The sequence below is a fragment of the Pristiophorus japonicus genome, chromosome 9, assembly GCF_044704955.1.
Source record: "Pristiophorus japonicus isolate sPriJap1 chromosome 9, sPriJap1.hap1, whole genome shotgun sequence".
In the NCBI taxonomy this organism is placed as follows: domain Eukaryota; kingdom Metazoa; phylum Chordata; class Chondrichthyes; family Pristiophoridae; genus Pristiophorus; species Pristiophorus japonicus.
The window spans coordinates 222,683,190-222,710,671 of NC_091985.1; the positions used below are offsets into that span (position 1 = coordinate 222,683,190).

Below are 27,482 nucleotides of genomic sequence, written 5' to 3' on the forward strand. Positions count from 1 at the left end.
GTTAGAATCTCCATGTGCAGTCCCAGGTTTGGAATCCACATGTATAGTCCCAGGGTTGGAATCCCCATGTACAGTCGCAGGATTAGGATCCCCACGTACAGCACCAGGGTTGGAATCCTGGGACTGTACACAGACAAAGAAAAAAAGAGAGGCCTTGAATCTGAGTTGGGAAAACAATCATAGAAACATGATTCAGTTTCTATACTAATATATTTCAAATCAAATCCAATGAATTGTTGCAAGTAACATATTCCTTTCATGCCAAGTGGGAAACAAGTGATGTCTGGGATGTGCAGAGTGTTTGCGCCTGGTTACACAGCGTGTCTCATGCCCGCTCCCCATAACCCCTTATCCCATTATCGTTTAAGAAACTGTCTATTTCCATCTTAAATTTATTCAATGTCCCAGCGTCCACAGCTCTCTGAGGCAGCAAAGTCCACAGATTTACAACCCTCTGAGAGAATAAATTTCTCCTCATCTCTGTTTTAAATGGGCAGCCACTTATTCTAAGACCATGCCCTCTAGTTCTAGTCTCTCCCATCAATGGAAACAACATCTCTGCATCCACCTTGTCAAGCCTCCTCATAATCTTATACGTTTCGATAAGATCACCTCTCATTCTTCTTAATTCCAATGAGTAGAGGCTCAACCTACTCAACCTTTCCTCATAAGTCGACCCCCTCATCTCCGGAATCAACCTAGTGAACCTTCTCTGAACTGCCTCCAAAGCAAGGAGTGGATGAGGAACTTCAGTTATGTGGAGAGACTGGAGAATGTTTTCTCCGGAGAGCAGAAAAGGATAAAAGGAGATTTGATAGAGATGTACAAAAAGAATAAAAATGGAGAAAGTGTTTCCAGTGGCAGAAGGGTAGGTAACCAGAGGAGTCAGACTTCAGATGATTGGAAAAAGAACCGGAGGTGAGATGTAGAATCATTTGTTACACAGTGACTAGTTGTGACTTGGAATGCTCTGCCTGAAAGGGTGGTGAAAGCAGATTCAATAGTAACTTTCAAAAGGGAATTGGATAAATATTTGAAGGGGAATATACCGTGCTACAGGTAAAGAGCAGAGGAGTGAGACTCGTTGAATAGTTCTACCAAAAGGCTGGCAGAGACACGCTGGGCTGAATGACCTCCTTCTGTGCTGTACCACTCTCCAACAATGGCGGATAGTCTTACCCAGAGTGCCCTGCGTGGGGGAATATTCCCTATCTCCATCAGCAGGGGGTGGGGGCAACGCACGGGCAGGGCTGATCCCAGAGAGTGCTTTCCTGCGCAGAGCGGCTCCCGGAGACTGAGCAGAGCAACACCGAGTGCAGGTCTCAGACCCCAAGTCAGAGCCGCAGGGCCTGGCAGACATGCGGTCAGCGCTCCGGCACCAGGAAGCCCCCGGGGCAGCACCTCCCCCACACAAGGAAAACAACAACTTGCATTTATACAGCAGGCCGCTCTGTGTCAGGGTGGGCGCTGGATGCGGAGGTTGGTCCCACGCCTCCTGTATGGGTCTGTTTGTTGCATCAGTTTGAGCTGGAGTGGAGATGGAGGAGAAGTTGCTGGGTTTAACCCCCAGTACTCTGAGCCCAATAATTTCCCATGCGAGACTGTCAAGAGAGGTAGGTTCCCTTCCCTGAAGGACATTAGTGACCAGTTGGGTTTTTAACGACAATCTGCCAGCTTCTTTGGTGACATTTCTCCAGTGCCAGCCCTACAAATATACAGATTCATTAAGCTCAATTTCACAACCTGTCTTTATGTTTTGGTAGGTTCTCTCTCAAGCTTCCTTTTTCCTGTTTGAAATTCATTTTACAGGGTGTCAAAAGGGGAGGATTTGCAGACGGAAATCTCAAACTAAATGTCACGTCAAGATCTCACAGAGTTACTCGATACATCGGGACGGAAATATGATCGGCCTTTGAACATGAAAGCTAAAAGCACCGTTCACAGCAGGGAGAAACGGTACACATGCTCTGTGTGTGGACAAGGCTTCAGCCTATCATCTCACCTGGAGAGGCACAAGCACAGTCACACTGGGGAGAGGCCATTCACCTGCTTTGTATGTGTGCAGGATTTCATTCGGTCATCCAACCTGCTGACACACCAGCGAGTTCACACTGGGGAAGAGACCATTTACCTGCGCAGTGTGTGAGAAGGGATTCACTCAGTCATACCACCTTGTAACTCACCAGCGAATTCACACTGGGGAGAAGCCGTTCACCTGCTCCGTGTATTGCAAGAGATTCGCTCAGTCATCCGAACTGCTGACACACCAGTGAGTTCACACTGGGGAGAGACCGTTCAGTTGCTCTAATTGTGGGAAGGATTCACTCGGTCATCTCACCTGCTGATACACCAGCGAGTTCATACTGGGGTGAGGCCGTTCACCTGCTCTGAATGTGGGAAGACTTTCACTCAGTCATCCGACCTGCTGAGACACCAGCGAGTTCACACTGGGGAGAAACCGTTCACCTGCTCTGAGTGTGGGAAGGGGTTCAATCAGCCATCCCACATGCTGAAACACCAGTGAGTTCACAAATGACTGCAAGGTTTGGATTCTGCTGTTGTTGCTGCTGGATTAAATCATGTTCATTCTGACTGCTGGAGTTTGTTTCTGCTGGTGTTGATAATCTTTTAACTGAGCTGGAGTTTAATATTTTGATATTTCAAATCACACAGCTTGTCAATATTTAATGTCTCCAAGATAAGAGGAGATTAATTGATGTCATGTTACTGACTGCTACATTTTTGGGCTTTTTCTCCTTTCTAACTCTACATTATTTCAGTTTTCATACCTTCAGTTACTTCATGGACAAGTCCCAGCTCCCCATACCTCCCAGCTTGCCTCTCCTAGCCTTGGGATGCAGCGATGATATCGGTAACACGCCTGGGATCACGAAACACAAAACCCAGCCTGTTAATCACTTTCAGCTACTGGACTTTGCGTTTGCCCCACAGCATCTCTCCCACCTTCGATATGTCAATAGAACATCACGCTTGCAAACCTCGTCTTGAATTTAAATCCACTCAGAAAATATATTTAACCAAATATAAACAAGTAAATACATCATGGCCCAATAATGCAACTTTATATTCACAGCAAGAATTCTGTTATCTAACTCCTCGAGTAGACAAAATAAATATCCCAAATATAAGAACTCCTCAAATCCTTCAATACCTTTCAAATCATGACCAGTTCCTCCTTATTCTAGAATTCCCCATCCCCGTGGGAGTCGATAATGATCAAAAACTGCTAATTGGAAATTTCGAAAAATTTTTCTCTTTCTGGTGTTTAAAGCTGACCAGTTTCTTCTCTCAGAGAATCTCCAAGGAGACTCTTTGATTTAAACACAGATCTCCCCTCTCTTTTATCTCGGATTAGAATTACTGGGAATTTGAAAACCTGACCACTCAAAAGGGCCCGTCAGTCATATGCAAACTGAACCAATCACACAGCTCGGTGTCAGTGTGAACTATTCCTCTCTCCAGCCTGTACCGATGAAACTTGTAACACTGAGGCTGAAATTCCACTTCCGTGTGCTGGGGTGCAGGCAGTGCTGGGCACAGAGGGAGCAGCGAACTGGGTTCAGAGTGGGCATGCTGGCTTTGCCCTTTCCTGGGGTTTTCCCCTGAGCATGTGCTGGGGCCCAGTGGGCTTTCACTGCTCTGGGGTATTTCTGGGTGTGTCCTCACTGCCCCTGAAATTCCCACACATTGCCCCCTGAGTGTGAGGTCAGAGCTCTGTGCCTTTAAACACCGGAGTGAAGCCAAGTCCTGCAGGCACATAGTAGTCAGGAGGAGTTTCTAACTGTCTAGACCGACCTTTTGGGGAAATTAATCCCACTTTTCGGCCAGTTGTGTTTTTTCCCCATTGTTCCGTTTCCTGTTCCCTTGGTTTAAATCTTTATTTGTTCCCTTTGGTTTGGTTTCGTTTTCACTGCTGGGCCTCCCACTAAATGCACTTTGTCTGATCTGCCCTTGGGAATTAGCAGACCCATGGCAACACTGGTCAGACATTCTATTCCACAGAATCTGCTAGTTGGAAACTCTAATCAGATCAGGGGAAAGAACAGGGTTTGTCTGTTATTGACCACAATATAAGCTTAAACCAGAGTGGGTAATAGATTAGATTTATAATGTGCGATGTTTATACCTATAATTGTGAAACTATAAGAAATAATATAATTAACAGTAGGCAGAGTATTCTAGGGATATTAAGAACATTACTGAAAAAGAGTATCTGCTGGGATCCAGGAAATGTGTTCAAGTTCCAGCTGTCTTTTCTTTGCTTCCTGCCAAAACCCAGCAAAGAAGAGTCCAGTACCAGAGATGGATCACTGCAGGGTATAAAAGTGAGGGGACACTGATGTAAGGGGGCAGTCAGGACTGGAGATACCGGAGATCAAGCTCAGGGCGCCCGAGGTTCCATCCAGCGGGCTGACCTTGTGTCAGTTACTGTGGACACGCGGGACTTGCATGTTTACTCTGACTGATGGATCAATACAAGATACAGTACTGGGCAGAAAATCTGCTCATCTTGTATTTCTTATTAAAATTGCTGACACTGGATTCGCAAACCCGCTAATTAATATCACATGGCATAAGCTAGAATATGACATCTCTTTACTGTTCCAGTCTACTCCTTTTACATTTTTACTATTAAATCTACTTTTCCGACCATTGTCTTCTCCCAAAATATATCACCTCATATTTCTCTGCATTAAATTTCATATGACATCTACCAGAGCCATTTACTAACCTGGGCATTCACACAGACGTCACTTGCAGTCCTCACAGTTGGTCATGGTTCCAGATTTGGTGTCATCTGGAAAGTCTGATCGTGTGCCCCATATACCCAAGTCCAGATCCTGTCTCTATATTAACCACTACTCTCTGTTTTCTGCCTTTTACCCAACTTCCTGTCCACACTGCCCCATTCCCTTTAATATCATGAGCCTTCATTTGATTAACAAATCTCATGTCCGGCATCTTATCAAACACGTTTTGCCAATCCATCTGCACAACATCCACTGCATTTCCTTTCTCACTGCACTCTGTTATTTTCTGAAATAATCCCTGCTGTCTGTCCTGAATGAATCCATTTCACTACAAAATGTTGCAATGTTTGCTCCACACCACAGGGTTTCATCTGTTTAAAGCCAAAACATAAAGGTCCACAAAGCATCCCCGCGGCAAACTCTAGGAGAGGGAGGAAATGAGCGTCTGTAAAAGAAGGAGACCGTGAGGGAGCGTCTGTAAATGGAGAATTGTTGACTGGTCAGGGAGTGTCTAGAAATGGTGACTGGTGAGGGAGCATCTATAAATGAAGGAACAATAGAGAACATTCAGGGAGAATCTGTAAATGGAGGAGAAATGGTGACTGGTCAGGGAGTGTCTGTAAATGAAGGAGGAATGGTGACTGGTCAGGGAGCGTCTGTAAATGAAGAAATGGGGACGGGTCAGGGAGCATCTGCAAATGAAGGAAGAATAGGGACTGGTTAGGGAATGTCTAAATGATGGAAAAATTGTGACTGGTCAGGGAGCGTCTGTAAATGAAGGAGAAATAGTGACTGGGTTCAGTTGTGCACTCACTGGTTCCTCTTTCTACCCTGTCATATACAATATTTGTGGAGGACTTTTACTAAATCAGGTCAAAAAAGTGATAAATGATACAGAAAGTAACTGATTTCACATCTTATGTAGAGGGAGCTTTACGCTGTATCTAGCCCGTGCTTTACCTGCCCTGGGAGTGTTTGATAGGAGTTTATAGAGGGATCTTTACCTGACCTGGGAGGGTTTCATGGGACAGTTTAGAGTGAGCTTTACTCAGTATCTATCTGGTGCTGGACTTGACGTGGGAGTGTTTTATGGCTACTTTAAATATGCTTTCCACTGTGTCTAACACATACTGTACCTGACTTGGGAGTTTTGTTGCGTAGTTTAAATATGCTTTACACTGTATGTAAGCCAAGCTGTACGTGACCTGGGAGTGTTTGATGGGACTGTGTAGAGCAGTGGTGGACAAAATACGATTCGTGGGCCATATCCAGCCCGCCAAGACATTCTATCCATCCCGCTGGATGGGACAGAAATAGAACCGCTAGCCGGAGCTCGAGCTGCACATTCGTATATCCACTTTCACTTCTCATGGGTCAGAAACAGAACCGAACTGCAGCCAAAGAAAAACCATAGTAATACTTCATTCAAAATAATAATTCACAAAATCGATTCACCCCGGCCGATTAAAAGGATTAATTCCGTGAGTCTGGGCCCCAATGGCGGATGTAGGTACCCAGAATGCACTGCGTACTAGAATATGCCCTATCCAATTTAGAGTGGGGTCATGGCTGCTCATCTCCACAGAAGAAAGTGACCGGCGCTGCATCTTTCCTCTCCCGGTATCCATAGTATGACGGCAGGGGAGTTCTCATCTGGCACCAATTGGGACGGCATTAATAATCTTTGCAGAGGGACATGAGGATAACAGAGGTGGGAAATTGATGCTGACACAGGCTCTAATGAGGGTACAGTTCTGTTTCACAGTACTGATTTACAAAGGTTGTGACAGTCTTGGATCTGGCCTGGAGACGACGAAGGTTGAACAGGTTCCCACTGGTTCTGTAGTTTAGTTCCACTCCAGCGGGGAGCTTGTTGAGTGTGAGGTGGCGCATTGTAGCGAGGAAGATCCAGAAGAGGGTTGGCATGATGACGCAGCCCTGCTTGACCCCGGTCCGGACGTGGATTAGGTCTGTGATGGATCCGTCATCGTGGAGCAGGTGGAGGATGGTGACAAACTTTTGGGGGCAGCCGAAGCGGAGGAGGACGCTCCATAGTCCCTCACGGTTGACAGTGTCAAAGGCTTTTGTAAGATCAAAGAAGGTCATGTACAAGGGCTGCTGCTGTTTCCTGCATTTCTCTTGCAGCTGTCATCGCCAGCATCAAAGCACTGACCACACTCGACCAGCTCCGTTGGGTGGGCCATATTGTCTGCATGCCTGACACAAGACTCCCAAAGCAAGCGCTCTACTCGGAATGTTTACACAGCAAGGGAGCCCAAGGTGGGCAGAGGAAACGTATCAAGGACATCCTCAAAGCCTCCTTGATAAAATGCAACATTCCCACCGACACCTGGGAGTCCCTGGCCAAAGACCACCCTAAGTGAAGGAAGTGCATCTGGGAGGCCGCTGAGCATCTCGAGTCTCGTCACCGAGAGCATGCAGAAACCAAGCGCAGGCAGTGGAAGAAGTGTGTAGTAAACCAGTCCCACCCACCCTTTCCTTCAATGACTGTCCATCTCACCTGTGACAGAGACTGTAATTCCCATACTGGACTGTTGAATTAGCTAAGAACTCACTTTTAGAGTGGTAACAAGTCTTCCTTGATTTCGAGGGACTGCCTATGATGATGATGATGATTTACAGAGATCAGAAGATACCACAACATTTTCAACTTTTATCTTTGATTCATTTCTAGGCGGTATCGACTACATGTTGTGTATGTAAGATAGCATCTGACTACTATCTGAATTTATGTTTATGCAATGTTCATGTTTATCAAATGTTCTCTCTAATTTTATTTCCACGCGTGGTCCCTTTAAATTTGCTGTTTGGCTACGAGGCAGTCGCACATGCGCAGTGTCTCTTCCAGTGGCAGGAGCAGGGGATGGCCCTGTGCGGGACCACGTGATTGTTTCTGACTGTGCGGCCACGTGCCTTAGGGCCAACGTTGGTGGGCGGCCCTCAACAGCTCAACAAAACTTGTTAAGTGGCCCTCCAGCCCAAATAATTGCCCACCCCAGGTCGAGGTGATGGAAGCCATGGCGAGTTGCTGCATCTTGTAGATGGTTCACACTGCAGCCATGGTGCACTGGTGGAATGTTATCAAATAAACACGTCTGTTAACAAATATAAACAGCAATCCCAAGCGCCCAGATCAGTTGTAACTGGGTTGTAATGGTTCACATTAAGGACACACATGAGATAATAACAAGGCATTGTTGTGTGTATTGTACCACATTGTAATGCCAGAGTCCTGGAGAGTTTGGAGGGGACTTGATGAATGATCTGAGAATAATTGTGTTATGGGCAGGAGGGTAAGACTGACCAATGGCTGTGTTCCTGGAAGTGCAAATATGCCCCGCTCTTAAAGCTGTGTGGGGCAGAAGAAACAGACAGAAGGGCGGATATAGAATGACAGACTTTCCAATATGGTGTCCATTCCATTATAACCACATACCATGACCTCTGCTGCAGACCCGGGATCACAGGGTGGGAAAAATAACCATCGCAAAGAAATGAAGGGACACCTGATCGGTGAACTCCTGGTAAACTGTGGGAGGGAGTAGGAGCTGGAACTCCAAATAGAGAAATACTACCGATTAAAAAGGATTACTTCCCAGAACTTATTGTTCATAGAGTTAAACCTTTAGGGCTGAGGGCACAGGAGTAAAACTGTAAGTAAATCCTTGATGGTTGTGACTGCTCCCGTGAGACACTGCAGTGGATCCCAGCAGAGGATCCGGCTGTAGATCCCCACAGACCATTTAGGGAGTGCAAGATACTGAAGGATTCTTTCACGGCTCTTTAAAGAGAGGAAATATCCCCAATAAATCATTATACACAAACGGATAGTTCCGGAGATTCAGAACACATGGGAACAGCTCTTGTAGTATGTCCACAGGTGAATGGGACTTTGAGGTCCAGTGTTGATTGGTGGAAATTCAGCGCCAGGATCAATTGATCACAGACACCCTTCACCAAAATCAATGATCTCCGCCCACTCTGAGCAAAGCTGAGCTGCTCCCCGCCATGGCCAGTGATTCCAGCAGAGGAATGTCGCTTTTACAGCCCAGAGCAAAGGGCTTTCACCCACTGCTGGACTTTCTGAGTTTACTGGTTCCAGTCAATCAGCAATAATCTGAATCTACCCAGCATCTCCCGGGGTGTAATTTTCAAACTCTGACACTGTGCTGGGACAGCATTGCAGTATCGGCCAAAGGCACCACATGGGCCTTAGACAAAGACCCAGAGAGCCTGCCAATACAATTTGGTTTCATGCCCTACACTAGCCCCATTGTGGTCTCTCTCAGGGGGATTTCCTGCCCGTTGTGCAGGGTCCGGAGTATTTTCTGTGGTGTGGGTCGATAATATAAAGAACTGCCGCTGATTTTATGAGATAATAAAACAAGAGGGATGGAGCTTATCAATCCCAGCACAACATGTCCCCTCTGTACAGTGCGGGGAGACATGGGGCAGATACCGAGGCTTCCTTCATGTGGACCGTGGCGACAACTGATGTAACTGGGGAGACAATGGGTTCTGTTCGATTCTAAAACATGGAACGGTTCATTGTTCCTGACTGTCAATGATGCATTATTGGAGAAGGTTAAATTGGAATTATGATTAAAATGTTCCTCGTTAAAGATTTTGGATCTTTGATGCTGGCAGTTCTGCCCTAATGGAGCAGGAAGATGATCCAAGCCAGGCCTGGTCCAGATTTAATTTCACAGCAGGACTTCAGACTAGTTCCAGGAACAGCTCCTGCTCCCAGTCTCTGAGACACCGGCTCCTCACACTTGGACACTCTGTCCACAGTCTCACCCAGTCTCTGAGATACTGGCTCCTCACACTTGGACCCCAATTGTTATTCACTGTCACTGTTTATATTCCTCTATCCTCTGCTGCTGGAGTTCTCTCACCACTCGGCAGGTTGCTGTTTGCGAGTAGATTTCCATCCGGAGGTTTAGCGGGATGTCTGCTCAGTCCTGGCCATTTCTGAGGAGGACACAAACAACCTTCCGGATATAAAAGGGGTCGGAGGGTCCAGTAAGGAGGAGGAACTGAGGGAAATCCTTATTAGTCGGGAAATTGTGTTGGGGAAATTGATGGGATTGAAGGCCGATAAATCCCCAGGGCCTGATGGACTGCATCCCAGAGTACTTAAGGAAGTGGCCTTGGAAATAGTGGATGCATTGACAGTCATTTTCCAACATTCCATTGACTCTGGATCAGTTCCTATGGAGTGGAGGGTAGCCAATGTAACCCCACTTTTTAAAAAAGGAGGGAGAGAGAAAACAGGGAATTACAGACCGGTCAGCCTGACATCGGTAGTGGGTAAAATGATGGAATCAATTATTAAGGATGTCATCGCAGCGCATTTGGAAAGATGTAATATGATAGGTCCAAGTCAGCATGGATTTGTGAAAGGGAAATCATGCTTGACAAATCTTCTGGAATTTTTTGAGGATGTTTCCAGTAGAGTGGACAAGGGAGAACTAGTTGATGTGGTATATTTGGACTTTCAGAAGGCTTTCGACAAGGTCCCACACAAGAGATTAATGTGCAAAGTTAAAGCACATGGGATTGGGGGTAGTGTGCTGACATGGATTGAGAACTGGTTGTTAGATAGGAAGCAAAGAGTAGGAGTAAATGGGAACTTTTCAGAATGGCAGGCAGTGACTAGTGGGGTACCGCAAGGTTCTGTGCTGGGGCCCCAGCTGTTTACACTGTACATTAATGATTTAGACGAGGGGATTAAATGTAGTATCTCCAAATTTGTGGATGACACTAAGTTGGGTGGCAGTGTGAGCTGCAAGGAGGATTCTATGAGGCTGCAGAGCGACTTGGATAGGTTAGGTGAGTGGGCAAATGCATGGCAGATGAAGTATAATGTGGATAAATGTGAGGTTATCCACTTTGGTGGTAAAAACAGAGAGACAGACTATTATCTGAATGGTGACAGATTAGGAAAAGGGCAGGTGCAAAGAGACCTGGGTGTCATGGTATATCAGTCATTGAAGGTTGGCATGCAGGTACAGCAGGCGGTTAAGAAAGCAAATGGCATGTTGGCCTTCATAGCGAGGGGATTTGAGTACAAGGGCAGGGAGGTGTTGCTACAATTGTACAGGGCCTTGGTGAGGCCACACCTGGAGTATTGTGTACAGTTTTGGTCTCCTAACCTGAGGAAGGACATTCTTGCTATTGAGGGAGTGCAGCGAAGGTTCACCAGACTGATTCCCGGGATGGCAGAACTGACCTATCAAGAAAGACTGGATCAACTGGGCTTGTATTCACTGCAGTTCAGAAGAATGAGAGGGGACCTCATAGAAACGTTTAAAATTCTGACGGGGTTAGACAGGTTAGATGCAGGAAGAATGTTCCCAATGTTGGGGAAGTCCAGAACCAGGGGACACAGTCTAAGGATAAGGGGGAAGCCATTTAGGACCGAGATGAGGAGGAATTTCTTCACCCAGAGAGTGGTGAACCTGTGGAATTCTCTACCACAGAAAGTTGTTGAGGCCAATTCACTAAATATATTCAAAAAGGAGTTAGATGAAGTCCTTACTACTAGGGGAATCAAGGGGTATGGTGAGAAAGCAGGAATGGGGTACTGAAGTTGCATGTTCAGCCATGAACTCATTGAATGGCGGTGCAGGCTAGAAGGGCCGAATGGCCTACTCCTGCACCTATTTTCTATGTTTCTATGTTATCTGCAAGGCGCTGTGAGACCTCCAGCCACTGGAGGCGGTGTGGACAAGAGCCAGAGGCTGATGCTGGTGTCAAAGGACTGAGGTTTGAGATAGACTGGGGAAACATGGGCTTCACAAACTGAAAAGGAGAAGCTGGAAGGAGCTCAGGAAAAGGTGGTTATGCGGGTGGAAAAGTGGGACTTCGAAACATCACTTTAAGTTAAATTTTGAGAGAAGGACTCTGGGACACGGGGTAACACTGAGCGAAGATAAACTCAGGATCAATATCAGGAATTCCTCTCCGCCCAGAGAGTGAGCAACACTTGGAGCGGATTCTAGGTGGAGCTGGGGGTGACACTCACTGCCAAGGGAAATCTCCTCCTACTGGTCCTGGTCTGTGTTCTCCATCGGCCTTTTGCCCTCAGGTGGTCCTGGGTTGTATTTCACACAATAAGAACAAGCCAAAGAATGTGTGAATGTGAGACTTCAGTGTGAGAGGAATCAGCTTCCTCAGACACTGCTGTGGTCCAGAAAGTTTCACAAACGAAATGCTGCATTGCCATGTCATTGCTGCAGTGATTTCACCGCCAGATTCCCTGCCCCGCCCAAGGCAGGATCCCAATATCGGGCGGTAACTGGACCATGTGCTTCCGCCACATATTGGATTCAGGAAACCCGGAAAAAACTCTGCCGGGATCACGGCGAGGTCACTCTGGATGTCTATGAGCCAACGGATGAAATACAGCCCCCGGGACAGTCTTTCTGTATTTGGGAGTAAAGTAGTGCCTACACAGAACGCACAGAGCAAAACAGGTTGAGCAGGATCCGAATGGAGCAACGGAACTCGCCCAATGTTCCCTCCATTCATTGTTCTCTCTCCACACCGCCTAGGCCCTCTAAGGGTTGGTCCGCCCTTGGGGCCTTTCCCTGCCGCTGGGTCACTGCACTTGTGGCAGGCGAGGCTCTGTGGCGCCATCTGCTGGTAAGGACTCAACCGCCCTCGTGTCTTTCCCCACCGTTGGGTCTCTGCACCTGCCTCGGGCAGGCGCGGCTCTCTGGCGCCCTCCCCTGGCCCGCTGTATATTGTAAGATTGGTCTTTCCCCAGCGGTGGGTCTCTTTTTTTTCGCTGTTGCACACAGTTTATTCAACAATATGGTAAATAAGAAATAAATTTTAGCAGTCTATACAGTGATCTAAAGCTAATATATATGTAATTATCAATAAATTGCATGATTTACACGTTTCTGGATAGGTTTTTTTCTCCTTTTTTCTGCTTGCCCATTTTTTTCAAGTTTTACACATAAGTCTAAAAGAGGAAAAACCAAGGGATGTGTTCAATAAAATCAGCCACACAGTCTCTTTAAAGAATCCTTCGATAGTATCACCAAAAAAAAATAAAAAGTGAAATGTCACCATGAAACTGAAAAACCCCACAATATTCTACAACCGCAGGACGATTTTGGCAGCTGCCAGTTTGTGCAATAGTCTCTCATTCTACCTGTACAAATTATTAATACTTCGAAATTTCTGCTCAAATCCTTGTATAGAAGTGAAAAAAATTAAGGGAAGAAGGGGATACACAAGAGGAGGTATTGTAATCCTTTGCTGTCAAAAAAACAAATGCATACTGTAACACAGGCTGTTCCTCTCTTCTGTGAAATGCTTCGCGTTAATGGACAAACGCTTACAAGATTCTTTGAAGTTAGAAAATAAAAATGTGAATTCAACTCTCCCTTTCTTAAAAAAATGTAGGTATCGGCTATCTACAATTGAAACAACAGAACAGGAAAACAAAAAAAAACAAAGGACTGACTGTACACCAGTCAATACAAAAAATATATTCTTTGTATAATATCATCCCTCAGTTTTTTTCTCAATAAATTGCAGTTCACTGAATTCTGGGAAAATAGTCCTCCCTAGAAATTTCAAAATTGTTTTCCAGTACAAAAAACCCTAAGTAAAGACGGATAATGAGAATTTGCTCCCAAAATGCTACAAGATGTCTAGTGTATTGTGATTAATGTTTGTGCCTGTTAAGTCTGGGTTGTCAGAACCCAAGCCAAGGTCACTGGTGGCACCATGTAAGCCTGCCATTCCAGGGTTAGCAAGTTGAAAAAGCATTGCACTCTGGTCTGGAGCAGCAAAGTATCCTTGATCCATGGGGTTTGCCTGGACAGCTACCATTCCCGGATATGGGGAGATAGTCTGTGGCGAGACATGGTGTGGAGATGGCTGAGGCTGCATCCTGGGCGAGGGGCTGGAATGAGGTGGCTGTGACTGCGGGCGCCGTGACTGCATGGGTTGTGGGGACCATACCTGATTGCTGAGAGAAGATGGGTATTGGCCCTGGAGGTGCGGTAACTGGGCCTGGCAAGGGAGCATGTGCTGCTATGGACTCATGGAGTTGGACTGGGCTGGCGAACCCATCTGCTGTTGCTGCTGCTGGAGAATCCGCTGCTGGAGGGCCTGATGGAGACTGGAACTGGCCTCGGCTACCATTCCGGCTTGTGGAAGCTGGCCCATCTGCCCTATCGTTTGTCCCACTTGTCCCATGGCTCCCTGCTGCATGGGAATATGATGCTGTATCCTCTGCTGTTATTGCTGCTGCTGCTGCTGCATGGGATAACCAGAGCTTTGAGGCTGTTGAAACTGGCTAGCCATGCCAGCAACCATGCCAGGGTTTGATTGCTGTTGTTGTTGCTGTTGCTGTTTCTGCTGCTGTTGCAAGAGCTGACGTCGCATCAAAAGCTCCCTGAAGTGGGAGTTCATGGTGGGGTGGTTCATGTTCATGGGCTGTCCCTGTGCATTGATCCCACCCATACTTTGTTGTTGCTGCTGCTGTTGATGCTGAGGGATGTTGGGCCGCTGAACTCCAAGCTGCATGGGGCTCATGTTCTGCATGCCTGGGTTGTCATGCATGCCTTGCTGTTCCTGAAGAACTGGCTGAGCCTGCATTCCTGGCTGTGGTTGCATTCCAGGCTGTCCCTGCATACCTGGCTGACCTTGGCCTCTTTGATACCTGGCTGCCCTTTGCTTGATGAAAGCAGTCATAAGCTGGGGGTTGGAGCGGAGGATAGCGAGCACTTGCTGCTGCTGCATAGGGGAGCTCGGAGACCTGAGAGTCCGCAATAAGTCCTGCAGGGCTCCTTGGGGAATGGCACCTCTGTTGGGCTGAGGTGCCCCTGATGTAACTTGGCACATGGGCGGCAGCGGTTGGAGCAGCATGTTCATTTGCAGGGCTTGCTGGGCTATCTGCATGACTGGTCTTTGCATTCCTTGTGGATGCTGCTGAGTCTGGGCCATTCCAGCTTGTGCCCACTGTGCCTGCTGCATGCTGGTTGGTCCCATTGCCTGATCCGTGTGAGTGTGGCCTCGCTGCGACTGTTGTGGGTTCATGCTCATTCCGGGCATTTGATTCATGGGTGCTATATGAGGATTCATAACGCCAAGCCGCTAGAATGATTGCTGCTGTGCCATCAGTCGCTGGGCATCGGCTGCTCGGTGAATCTGCATAGCTATTTCCACTGCAGCTGGTGGCGGTGGTCGCTGAACAGGAGGTGGAACCTGGGCAGCAGACACCACCTGTCCAGTTGGCTTGCCTTGCAGTATAGGAGCTTGTGGCTGACTTCTGGTCATGTTGCAGTATGAAGGCATGTTAGTTGGTGGTGGTGGCTGGGGCTGGGGCTGGGGCTGTGGCTGAGCTGGGGGTTGGAGCTGAGGAGTCTGCGGGGTGGTCGGTTGCTGCCCTGGTGGAGTAGTGGGCGCCGTGCCACTTGGGGATGGCAGGCTTTGTTTTCTAACACCACCCCGCTGCATTGTGGCCATCCTCCTGCGTAGCATCTGGGCTGGTTGCAGATGGTGCTGCAGCTGTTGCTGTTGAAGCTTGTGCTTGATGTTGAGACAGAATGGCACGGGGCACTTGGTCTCTTGGCAGTGCTTGGTATGGTAGCAACAGAGCGCAATAAGCTGCTTGCAGATTGGGCAGCCACCGTTGGTCTTGCGTTTGCACGCTTTGTTGTGCTGGACCATCCTCTTCATCCTCTGGCAGGAAGGCAGAGAACAGTTGGCATTGCGACACTGGCAGGCATGGAGCAGTGATTGAATGCAGCGCTGAATGCTGAGGCACGTCGAATCTCCAGTACTGGCCTCTGACCCTTGTGAGTTGCTCTCATCATCCAGACCAAGGCCTAGCTTCTCCATCTTGTGCTCATGTCCCTTAGCGTTAAAGCAGTTGACACAGAGGTCATAATCCTCATAGACAGTGCAATGCCACCGGGTCTCCACATACTGCTTGCACTCGTTACATGTATATACAAAGCGATCCTGGCCCTGGTTGTGAAGTTCCACCAGCATGCACGTGGTTGACCACTTAGCCTGTCTCAGTGACGAAAACTCCATGTGTTTGTCCCTTGCCAGCGTGAGAAAGGCATCACGCCCATCCATCAGGTCGCATGCGATGAGCGGGTCAGGATCTAGGATGGTTGGTAGTGAGTTTGAGTTAGGACCCGCAATCAGACGGATCACGAAAAACACCTCCTTGTGTTTTTCCATTGTGGCAGAGAGTTTCTGGGAGAGGTAGTTGGACACGTTGGGCATTTCCGGTTTCTTCTTGTGACCTCGGCTCAGGCTGCTCTTATTCTTACTCGTTTTCTTCTTATTTTTTTTTCTTGGCACTCTTGCTGTCCCCCTTTTCCATCAGTGCTCTCAACAGGGGTGTTGTTTTCCTCTCTCTTACGTTCCTCTTCTTCCTGCTCCAGCTCTTTGATGCTTTCCTCCAACACATTCGGCCAGAAGTCACTTTCAAAATATGGCAACACCTTTGCGCTGGTCAATCTATTCTCTGTTGCCTGCTTAAATATATCTTTATAATCAAGAATTATTCGCTCTGTCACTGCCTTGTCCAACATCTTTTTGTACCACTCCTGCAGTCTTTTGGGCTTAGAGATTTTCTGGTCCAGCGGATGGCAGTGAAAACTGTAATCATCACCTTCACTTGGAGGACAAGTCTAAATATGGCCCTCTGTGTATCCCAATTTCCTTATGTATTCTAAGTATCCAATCAGGATTTCATGATAGACGGCTGTTCGCAGACATCGAGGGCGGAAGGAATGTACACTGTCAAGGTATGATATGTACACACGTCTCTGATTGGGCGGAGGACAGTCTGAACCGTACTCCTGCACATGTATGCCAAAGAAACACACGTCCACACCATCAATCTCTTCAAAGGCAAACAAAGCTTTTGTTCGATAAGGTTAAGACTCTGCCATCTCTCCATTATCAACAAACCTCGTCTTCATCCCTGGCTTGACTTCCACAGTTTTATCTGAACTGTGCACCATAAGAACATAAGAACATAAGAATTAGGAACAGGAGTAGGCCATCTAGCCCCTCGAGCCTGCTCCGCCATTCAATAAGATCATGGCTGATCTGGCCGTGGTCTCAGCTCCACTTACCCGCCCGCTCCCCGTAATCCTTAATTCCCTTATTGGTTAAAAATCTATCTATCTGTGACTTGAATACATTTAATGAGCTAGCCTCAACTGCTTCCTTGGGCAGAGAATTCCACAGATTCACAACCCTCTGGGAGAAGAAATTCCTTCTCAACTCGGTTTTAAATTGGCTCCCCCGTATTTTGAGGCTGTGCCCCCTAGTTCTAGTCTCCCCTACCAGTGGAAACAACCTCTCTGCCTCTATCTTGTCTATCCCTTTCATTATTTTAAATGTTTCTAAAAAATCACCCCTCATCCTTCTGAACTCCAACGAGTAAAGACCCAGTCTACTCGAACCATGCACTCGCCAGCCTCCGGCTGATTCTGTCTGCGGAGGAATTCGTTAATACGAGTTTCCAGATAAATACCCAGCTTAGTGGTTGGTAACCTTTTTGCACAGAATTTATTTTCTTTCCTCGTTTTCCCAGTTTCCTTTAAACAGGGATCACAAACAAAACCTGAGGGCCAAATAAGTTCATGGTGAAGGACACAGATCTGATGCATTTTCCGACCACATTCAGTACATTCAACAAATATTTCAGGGTCCAGTGTATCATTTTTCTTCTTCGAGAACTGTTCCTTTGAAATAGTCGTTTGAGGCTGTGAAGGATCATCACCCAGGGAGACAGTCTCTCCCTGGATCTCATTGAAACATTTCTCACAGAAGTGATATTTGTTTTGATAACTGTAATAGGTAGCATCCCGAGGGATTGTACATAACTGTTTTCCATAGCAACAGAGGGTCTGCGGAGAAAATTCCATCTTTCTACCACAGCAATATCCCAGATTTTGCATGACAGGGTCGATCTCCAGCTCGAAGACCTCTGCCAGCTTCGGACAGTAGTTATACACACGCGACGACTTGCAGTCAGAATCAGGGGAAGTCATAACGGGGAACAAAGAAATGGCAGACCATTGAACAAGTACTTTGGTTCGGTATTCACTAAGGAGGACACAAACAACCGTCTGGATATAAAAGGGGTCAGAGGGTCTAGTAAGAAGGAGGAACTGAGGGAAATCCTTATTATAGTCGTGAAATTGTGTTGGGAAAATTGATGGGATTGAAGGCCGATAAATCACCAGGGCCTGATGGACAGCATGCCAGAGTATTTAAGGAGGTGGCCTTGGAAATAGCGGATGCATTGACAGTCATTTTCCAACATTTCATAGACTCTGGATCAGTTCCTATGGAGTGGAGGGTAGCCAATGTAACCCCACTTTTTAAAAAAGGAGGGAGAGAGAAAACAGGGAATTATAGACCGGTCAGCCTGACATCGGTAGTGGGTAAAATGATGGAATCAATTATTAAGGATGTCATAGCAGCGCATTTGGAAAGGAGGTGACATGATAGGTCCAAGTCAGCATGGATTTATGAAAGGGAAATCATGCTTGACAAATCTTCTGGAATTTTTTGAGGATGTTTCCAGTAAAGTGGACAAGGGAGAACCAGTTGATTTGGTGTATTTGGACTTTCAGAAGGCTTTTGACAAGGTCCCACACAAGAGATTAATGTGCAAAGTTAAAGCACATGGGATTGGTGATAGTGTGCTGACATGGATTGAGGACTGGTTAGCAGACAGGAAGCAAAGAGTAGGAGTAAATGGGAAATTTTCAGAATGGCAGGCAGTGACTAGTGGGGTACCGCAAGGTTCTGTGCTGGGGCCCCAGCTGTTTACATTATACATTAATGATTTAGACGAGGGGATTAAATGTAGTATCTTCAACTGTGCGGATGACACTAAGTTGGGTGGCAGTGTGAGCTGCGAGGAGGATGCTACGAGGCTGCAGAATGACTTGGATAGGTTAGGTGAGTGGGCAAAATAATGGCAGATGAAGTATAATGTGGATAAATGTGAGGTTATCCACTTTGGTGGTAAAAACAGAGAGACAGACTATTATCTGAATGGTGACAGATTAGGAAAAGGGGAGGTGCAACGAGACCTGGGTGTCATGGTACATCAGTCATTGAAGATTGGCATGCAGGTACAGCAGGCGGTTAAGAAAGCAAATGGCTTGTTGGCCTTCATAGCGAGGGGATTTGAGTACAGGGGCAGGGAGGTGTTACTACAGTTGTACAGGGCCTTGGTGAGGCCACATCTGGAGTATTGTGTACAGTTTTGGTCTCCTAACTTGAGGAAGGACATTCTTGCTATTGAGGGAGTGCAGCGAAGATTCACCAGACTGATTCCCGGGATGGCGGGACTGACATATCAAGAAAGACTGGATCAACTGGGCTTGTATTCACTGGAGTTCAGAAGAATGAGAGGGGATCTTATAGAAACATTTAAAATTCTGACGGGTTTAGACAGGTTAGATGCAGGAAGAATGTTCCCAATGTTGGAGAAGTCCAGAACCAGGGATCACAGTCTAAGGATAAGGGGTAAGCCATTTAGGACTGAGATGAGAAGAAACTTCTTCACCCAGAGAGTGGTGAATCTGTGGAATTCTCTACCACAGAAAGTTGTTGAGGCCAATTCACTAAATATATTCAAAAATGAGTTAGATATAGTCCTTACTACTAGGGGGATCAAGGGGTATGGCGATAAAGCAGGAATGGGGTACTGAAGTTGCATGTTCAGCCATGAACTCATTGAATGGCGGTGCAGGCTCGAAGGGCCGAATGGTCTACTCCTGCACCTATTTTCTATGTTTCTATGTTTCTATACAGCCAGGCATTGTTGAACATTAACCAAATGTCATCCACATACTGCCATGTCTCCTGGTACCGGCCAGTGTCCAGCTTGCGCTTGATTGTCGACAAATCCATTGGCGTCTTTACGATATCAAAGTAGTCAGGAATACCCAGGAGTTGGGGATCTACAGGTTGCCGGAAAGGATGTGACTCAGGGTCCTGACGGTAAAGTGCTTCCAGTGTCAGCATTAGCCTGCCGCAACTCTTCTGGCTTGAAAATCTTCTTACGTGACTGTCCACTCGCAGGGGATGATTGAGTCGCCAAGCTTGTGCTAACTTCTTCCTCTTTTGCTTCACCTTTCACCTCTGGTTTCTTCTCACCAGCCTCCATTGGCTCCTGTTTACACTCTTCGGTTGTGGGTTCTTCCTTTACCTTCTGTTTGATTTCCTGCTTTGGTGCCACAGTTTTTGGCTCAGTTTCTTCCTTCTCTTGCTTTTCCTCCATTTTTACATCAGACACTGGTGCTTCAGGAGCTGGCTGCTGAGAGTTGGGATCTGTACTGCTGACTGATGCTGGAGTCGATACTCGACCATCGGCACTCACTGCCGACTGTGAAAGTGGAGTACTGGGATGCTGAGACTGTATCGGTGAGATGGTTGTAGGGGTTGTTGGGGTTGTATTTTGCTGCTGTGCTGATGGGGGTCGAGGTGGCGGTCGCTGCTGCTGCTGTTCCCGCTCACGTTGCTGCTGTTCCCGCTCCCACTGCTCCCGCTCACGTTGCTGCTGTTCCCACTCCCGCTGCTCCCACTCACGTTGCTGCTGCTCCCACTCACGTTGCTGCTGCTCCCGCTCCCACTGCTCCCACTCACGTTGCTGCTGCTCCCGCTCCCACTGCTCCCACTCACGTTGCTGCTGCTCCCGCTCCCACTGCTCCCACTCACGTTGCTGCTGTTCCCGCTCCCACTGCTCCCGCTCACGTTGCTGCTGCTCCCACTCACGTTGCTGCTGTTCCCGCTCCCACTGCTCCCACTCAGGTTGCTGCTGCTCCCGCTCCCACTGCTCCCACTCACGTTGCTGCTGTTCCCGCTCCCGCTGCTCCCACTCACGTTGCTGCTGTTCCCGCTCCCACTGCTCCCGCTCACGTTGCTGCTGTTCCCGCTCCCACTGCTCCCACTCTCGTTGCTGCTGTTCCCGCTCCCGCTGCTCCCACTCTCGTTGCTCCCACTCCCGTTCTCGTTGCTGCTGCTCCTGCTCCCACTGCTCCCTCTCCCGATGCTGCTTCTGTCCAGCGGTCACCTGGGTCTGTGGGGAGACTGGTGGAGGAGGAGGAAGCTGCGTTTGTGGCGGTGTCTGGACTTGTGAAGGAGGGGGAGGCATTGTCTGGGGCCACGAGTTTGGTGATGGTGTCTGTTGCCGCGGTTGGGGAGGAATGCTAGGTGGTGGCTGGTGAGGGGTGGGTGGGAGGCTTCTTGGCCCAGGGGATGGGGAATTCTGATGAAATGAAGACTGAGAAAGAGGTGGTGGGCAGTTGAATTGGGCACTCTTGGCTCCTGGCTGCATGGAAGCGGAACTGTTTACAGGTCGTGAGGGGTTTTGAGCCGCAGACATGACAGGCTGGTTGCTGGCCTGTGTCATGGTGGTGCTGCCAGTGTTCATTCCAGGAGAGGATACGGGAAACTGGTTCGGCGATAGGAATTGATTCTAAGCAGGATGCTGTGCAACCATAGGCCGTTCCATTCGGGAAGTGGTTAATCCCATCTGGTTCATAGGTCCTGTTTGGGTCATCTGTCCTGGGTGTACTAGTGGAGGATTTAAGCATTGTCCCAGACCAGTTATCTGCATGCTGGTCATCGGTGGAAATGGGCTCATTCCACTTGGGGTCTGCATCCTGTTTATGATCGGGCTTGGCACATTTGGCCACATAAGGGTCGGGTCAGAGAGTGGGCCATTTGGCGGGAGTCCAGCCTGCAGTTGAGCCATGCTTGGGGCTGGGCTGCTCCTGTAGGTAACATACCACTTTGGTTTGGTATCACACCCTGTTTCTGAAGCCTAGTCCGATGCTTTCCCTCCAGTTCCTTCTGAATCTTGTAGATCTTCTCAGCTAGCAGATGGTAGTACTCTGCTCTGCTGTTGGCAGACTCATACATGTCTCCTTCCACCTTTCGTGCATAAGCCACCAGGTTTTCCTTCCATCTGTCTTTTAATGCTGCTGGGTCAGGTGTTGGGAATATGGCTTGAACTAGTTTGTGAACAAGGTGATTGCGTAGGTCCTGAGTAACGTCATCGTGCCATGACTTCCGAATGCCAGTACTCGAGGGGGGCGTTGCTGTTGGCACTGCATTTAGATTACTAACACTGGTGCCATCACTTAGCATTGGGTTGGCTGAGATCATGGATGACAGCAGCATAGCATCATGCAGTAAGCTGGACTGCTGGTTGGGGGTCTGCACACCCACATTACTTCCATTCACACCCATTTGGCTGGTATCCATAGCATTCATAGACTGCAGAGATTGGTGCCCCGGTGAAGATTGAGATGATTGCTGGTTCTGCATCTGAGGTTGAGGCATCTGGTTACCCTGATACGTGAGTCCAAGCGTCGCATAGGCACTCTCTATCGAGCTCGGGTCGATCTGACTGGTAGTGTTTAAACTTGGCGTGTTCTGCTGTCCAACCCCAACTGACCCTAATGAGTTTCCGAATCCTACAGCTGCCCCAGCTAGTAATGATTGCTGGTTATGCTAGTCCCCAGCATTTTTCAAAGGGAGACAGACAGGACAGTCATTCCTTGTGCAATTCTTCCAGTGGGAAATGATCTGGCGTGATGAAGCACAGTGTGCAACCTGACAGGATTTATCAGCCTGACAGTGGGTCATATGATTCAGGACATTCTTCATGGTTTGGCAGTGCTGCAGGTTGTAGGGCTGCACCTCACCATTGGTTTGCTCCCGACGCTGATATTTGTGTGCATGCAGAAGCAGAACTAGTTGTTGCTGGATGAGTTTCCGTTTCTCGGGATCTGCTGTGGGTGCAGAACCCATTCCCTGCCCTGGGGGCTGCCCCATTCCTCCCTGCTGCACTGGAGAAGGCTGCTGCGGCAGGTTTGGCATCCCAGCACCACCAGCAGGTTTCTTATCCATTGTAAACTGAGGCAGGCTGTTCCCTAAGCACCCATCTGCTGCCCACGTCTGCTGGTGTCCAGCGTCTGACCAGCGCTCTGCCCATATGGCTGTCCATAAGGGCTAGGGGTTCCCATCATTCCCATCTTGCTCATTGCCCCAGGTTGGGGTCCTTTGAGACCTCAAGCCATCTGAGGAGATCCCTGGGATAACGTTGGACATGCCTGGGCTTGAGTACTGTATGTTAGGTCTGCCCCTTCCAGCACCAAGAGAGCCATTCATCACTTGTCCCTGCATCATGCCCTGAACATTGCCACTGTTCATCAGGGCTGGATTGATATTAGCATTCATGCTCATCCCAGCCTGGTTGGTTGGGCTGTTTACACCAGACATTAGACCTGTTGCTGACGTATGAAGCTGATCATGTTTCTGTGGATTCACAGACTGTGGTGTTGGAAGTCTCTGGTTTGCTCCACTTGCTCCCATCCCCATATTAGGAAGGGATGTAAGACCACCTTGAGTTAGGGGGCTCTTGATCATACTACTTAAGCTTCCTATACTGGGACTGTTCTGTTGATTTTGGCTGCCTACTGATTGCACTGGACTATCCATGGATCGTGATGAGGCACCACCAGAGCTGACTGCCCCATGTCCCACATTGATACAGGAACCGCTGCCTCGCAGAAGTTCTGACAGTTGTTTGTGCTTTGAGGCTGCATCTTGCACCATGCCAACCCCCGTAAGCTGAGCCAGGTCACCACCGTTGGTCAGTCTAATGGATCTGAACAGATCAGTTCATCTGGCAAGTCATTCTCAAGGTCAAATAAGGATCCAAAATCTGTGCCATCGCTGGCTGAGAGAGCCGGGGAGGAGGTTTTAGGCCGCTTGGCTGAAGGCGGTCCATCCAAGAGATTCTCTGCCATTTCTTCCCCCGAATTTTAAAAATTACGCCCTTCAACTGTGTGTGTGTGTGTGTTTTTTTCTCTCTCTCCCCACCTCCCTCTCCTCCCCAAGCAAACCAAAACAAGCAAAAACAACAAGAAAAACTGCGAATTAATCGATTGATCTTTCTGCTTTTCTCTTCCCCCCCCACCCACCCTCCCTCCCTCCCGCAGAATTATTATTTAAAACAATTATATTTTCTCTCTCTCTCTCACACACACACACACAAAGCCTAAGGCCTAATGCCGGGCCCAGGTTTCTCAGGTCGATCATCCATGGGCAGCAACAACAAAAAATAACACGAAGGGGGAGGGAGGGGAGAAAAAGAGGGGAGAGAGAGAGAGAGTGAAGAAGAAAAAAAAATAAAAAAATAAAATGAAAGATGAGCATGGCGGCTTCTCTGATGAAAACCACATCATGATCGCTTCACGACCCGCTTTCCTTCCACATTCCCCGCAAAATAATGAAGGGGGAAAAAACCCTTCTCTGTCAGAGGGGAGAGGGGGAAAAAACCTTTTATTTTAAAAAAATACCCCCCTTTCGATCTAATAGAGAAAACGTTTCTCTCTCCTCTCTCTCTCTCTCTCGAGAAAAGCCTCAGTTCTTCACAGGGGGAAAAAAATGTGAGCTAACCGTTTTTTTAAATTTACAGAAAATGTTTACATTTTTTTTTCCAAATAACGGACGGTGGAAGCCAGCCAAAAGATGAGTTTTTCCACACACACAAAAAACACACTACTTTTTTTTCCTGTATTGCTGATATAGTGTTAGTTTTCTTTGCTTTTTCCCCTCCCACCCGCTCTCTTCTCCCTTTTTTGGCATTGTCTTGTCCCTTTTTTCCCCCCTTGCTCTCTCTCTCCTCACTCGATCCACACAAGCCGAGCGTGTGTGTGTGTGTGTTTTGTCTCTCTCTCCCCCTCTTCTTTTTTATCATCCCCCCACCCCACACCACCCCCTTCTTTCTCTGTACCTGCCTCGGGCCGGCGCGGCTCTCTGGCGCCCTCTCCTGGCCTGCTGTATATTGTAAGATTGGTCTTCCCCACCGGTGGGTCTCTGTACCTGCCTCGGGCCGGCGTGGCTCTCTGGCGCCCTCTCCTGGCCTGCTGTATATTGTAAGATTGGTCTTTCCCTACCGGTGGGTCTCTGTACCTGCCTCGGGCCGGCACGGCTCTCTGGCGCCCTCTCCTGGCCCGCTGTATAATGTACGATTGCTGGTTGAGAGTCTTTCTTTAGTTTGCTCACCACATCCTCCCAACCCGACGGCCGCCGACTCAATGCCTATTTTATTGTATTGTTTGGATTGCCGGAAAGCACGTTCCGAGTTTTATGGATTCACTGAACATTGGACTAGATTCTCGTGAATGAATTGGGCACGTTTCATCACGACATGTAATTGACCAATAAAACTGGAGCTGACGGTTTTTTAACTCCCAGGCGGGGTTTCAGTGTCAACTCATTCTTTCGTCCTGGCAGCTGAAGGGCCTGCGCTCTTTTTACAGGACAGTCGAATATTCAGCAAAACCCCACGAGCTGGAGCTGGCACCATCCAAAGGGGAAATATTCTCCACCTCTGCATCCTTCCCATCATGCTCCCGTTTGTGGTCAGGGCTCTCATCGCTCCGGCGGTCAATCAGTTGTTTATTCTCTCCCAGCAAGGCAGATAATCTGCACTGTGGGATATTAAAACGATGCGTCACATCCCTCGCTCTTGTGTTTACCATTACCACAACCCCTTTCGGAGCCACCACATCCTGACTCCTGACTTCTCTCCAGCACAGACCGAGTCCGGCCTGACATGGTGAACTCTGCAGGGAGCAGCTGAGGGCCCATTAGCTCAGAACAGTCGTTGAGCTGTTTACAGATGAATACGTTGTGAATCACGGTTGGATTTCTTTCCTGTGCTGCACCAGTGATGATCAGTGGTTCAGTACCACTAATGGATTCAGTACAGCCCAACCCTGATCAGTGTAAATGGATCGAACCACCTAGATACATGTGGGAGACTGACCAGGAGAGTCTGATCAATAAAATAGAGGGATTGCCACAGCTAAACCCACCTGATCTTTATAAATGCACCAAACCATCTAACTACATATGGGGAGGGAATTGGCCAGGATGGACTGCTCATTACAACAACAACTACCACGCTCATTTACATAGCGCCGTTAACTTAGTAAATTGCCCCAAGTCAATTCACATGAACGTAATTAGACAAAACAATATACTGAGGCAAAGAAGGAGACATGAGTACGGGTTACCAAAAGTGTGGTCAGAGATAGGTCCTGAGGATGATCTTAAATGAGGAGTGAAATGGAGAGGTTTAAGAAAGGAATACCAGAGATTGGGGCCTAGACAAGTAAAGGTACAGCCGCCAATGATGAGGTGAAGAAAGTGGAGGATGCACAATCAGCAATGCAGAGTTCATAAAATCATAGAAATTTACAGCACAGAAGGAGGCCATTCGGCCCATCATGTCCATGCTGGCTGACAAAGAGCTATCCAACCTAGTCCCACTTTCCAGCTCTTGGTCCGTAGCTCTGTAGGTTACAGCACTTCAAGTGCATATCCAAGTATTTTTTAAATGTGGTCAGAATTTCTGCCTCCACCACCGTTTCATGCAGTCAGTTCCAGATCCCTACCACCTTCTGAGTGAAATAATTTGCCCATAAACCCCCACTAAACCTCCTAGCAATTACTTTAAATCTATGCCCCCTGGTTGTTGACCCATCTGCTAAGGGAAATAGGTCCTTCCTATTCACTCTATCTAGGCCCCTCATAATTTTATACTCCTCAATTAGGTCTCCCATCAGCCTTCCCTGTTCCAAAGAAAACAGACCCAACTTATCCAATCTTTCCTTATAGCTAAGATTCTCCAGTTCTGGCAACATCCTCGTAAATCTTCTTTGCACCCGTTCTGGTGCAATCACATCTTTCCTGTAGTGTGGTGACCAGAACTGCATGCAGTAATTACCTAAGTAATGTTTCATACTGTTCAAGCATAACATCCCTGCTCTTATATTCTATGCCTCGGCTAATAAAGGCAAGTATACCATATTCTTTTAATTACCATATCCACCTGGTCTGCTACTTTCAGGGATCTATGGACATGCACTCCAAGGTCCCTTTGTTTCTCTACACTTCTCAGTATCCTACCATTTAATGTGTATTCCCTTGCCTTCTTAGCCCTCGCCAAATACATTACCTTTCACTTCTCTTGATTGAATTCTATTTGCCACTATTCTACCCACCAGACCAGTCCAGTCCCTTGCTTTCTTCCTGCAGTCTGAACTGCACGGCCAATTTTTGTATCACCTGCAATCTTATTCATGCCCCCGACATTCAAGTCTAAATCATTAATATATACCACAAAAAGCAAGGGAGTTCTGGGAGGTTCGTAAGGCTGGAGGAGTTTTCATGGATGGGGCAGGGCCAACGAAATGGAGGGATTTGAACACGAGAATGAGAATTTAAAAATAGAGATGTTGCTGGACAGAGAGCCAATGTAGTTTAACAAGCAAGGGGTGACATGTGAAAGGGACTTGGTGCGAGTTAGGTTATGGGCAGCAGAGTTTGAATGAGTTTAAGTTTATGGAGGGAGCAAGATGGGAGTCGGGACAGGACAGCATTGGATCGGTCCCGCCTGGAAGTGACAAAAACCTGGAGGGTTTTAGTGGCAGAAGTGGTGGAGCATGTCGAGGGAGCCTTAACTCTGTGTCTTATCCGTGCTGTAGCTGCCCTGGGAGTGTTTGATGGGACAGTGTAGAGGGAGGTTTAGTGTGCATCTGAGCCATTTTGTACCTGCCTCTGGGAGTGTTCGATGGGACAGTGTCGAGA

The 27,482-nt window shown here is 47.8% G+C and overlaps 2 pseudogenes; both read right to left on the reverse strand.

The window, feature by feature from the left end:
• The window catches only part of LOC139273796 (zinc finger protein 585A-like), a 280,327-nt pseudogene that overhangs the window by 121,034 nt on the left and 131,811 nt on the right, over positions 1-27,482 (reverse strand).
• LOC139273747 (histone acetyltransferase p300-like) lies at positions 13,323-23,629 on the reverse strand (annotated as a pseudogene).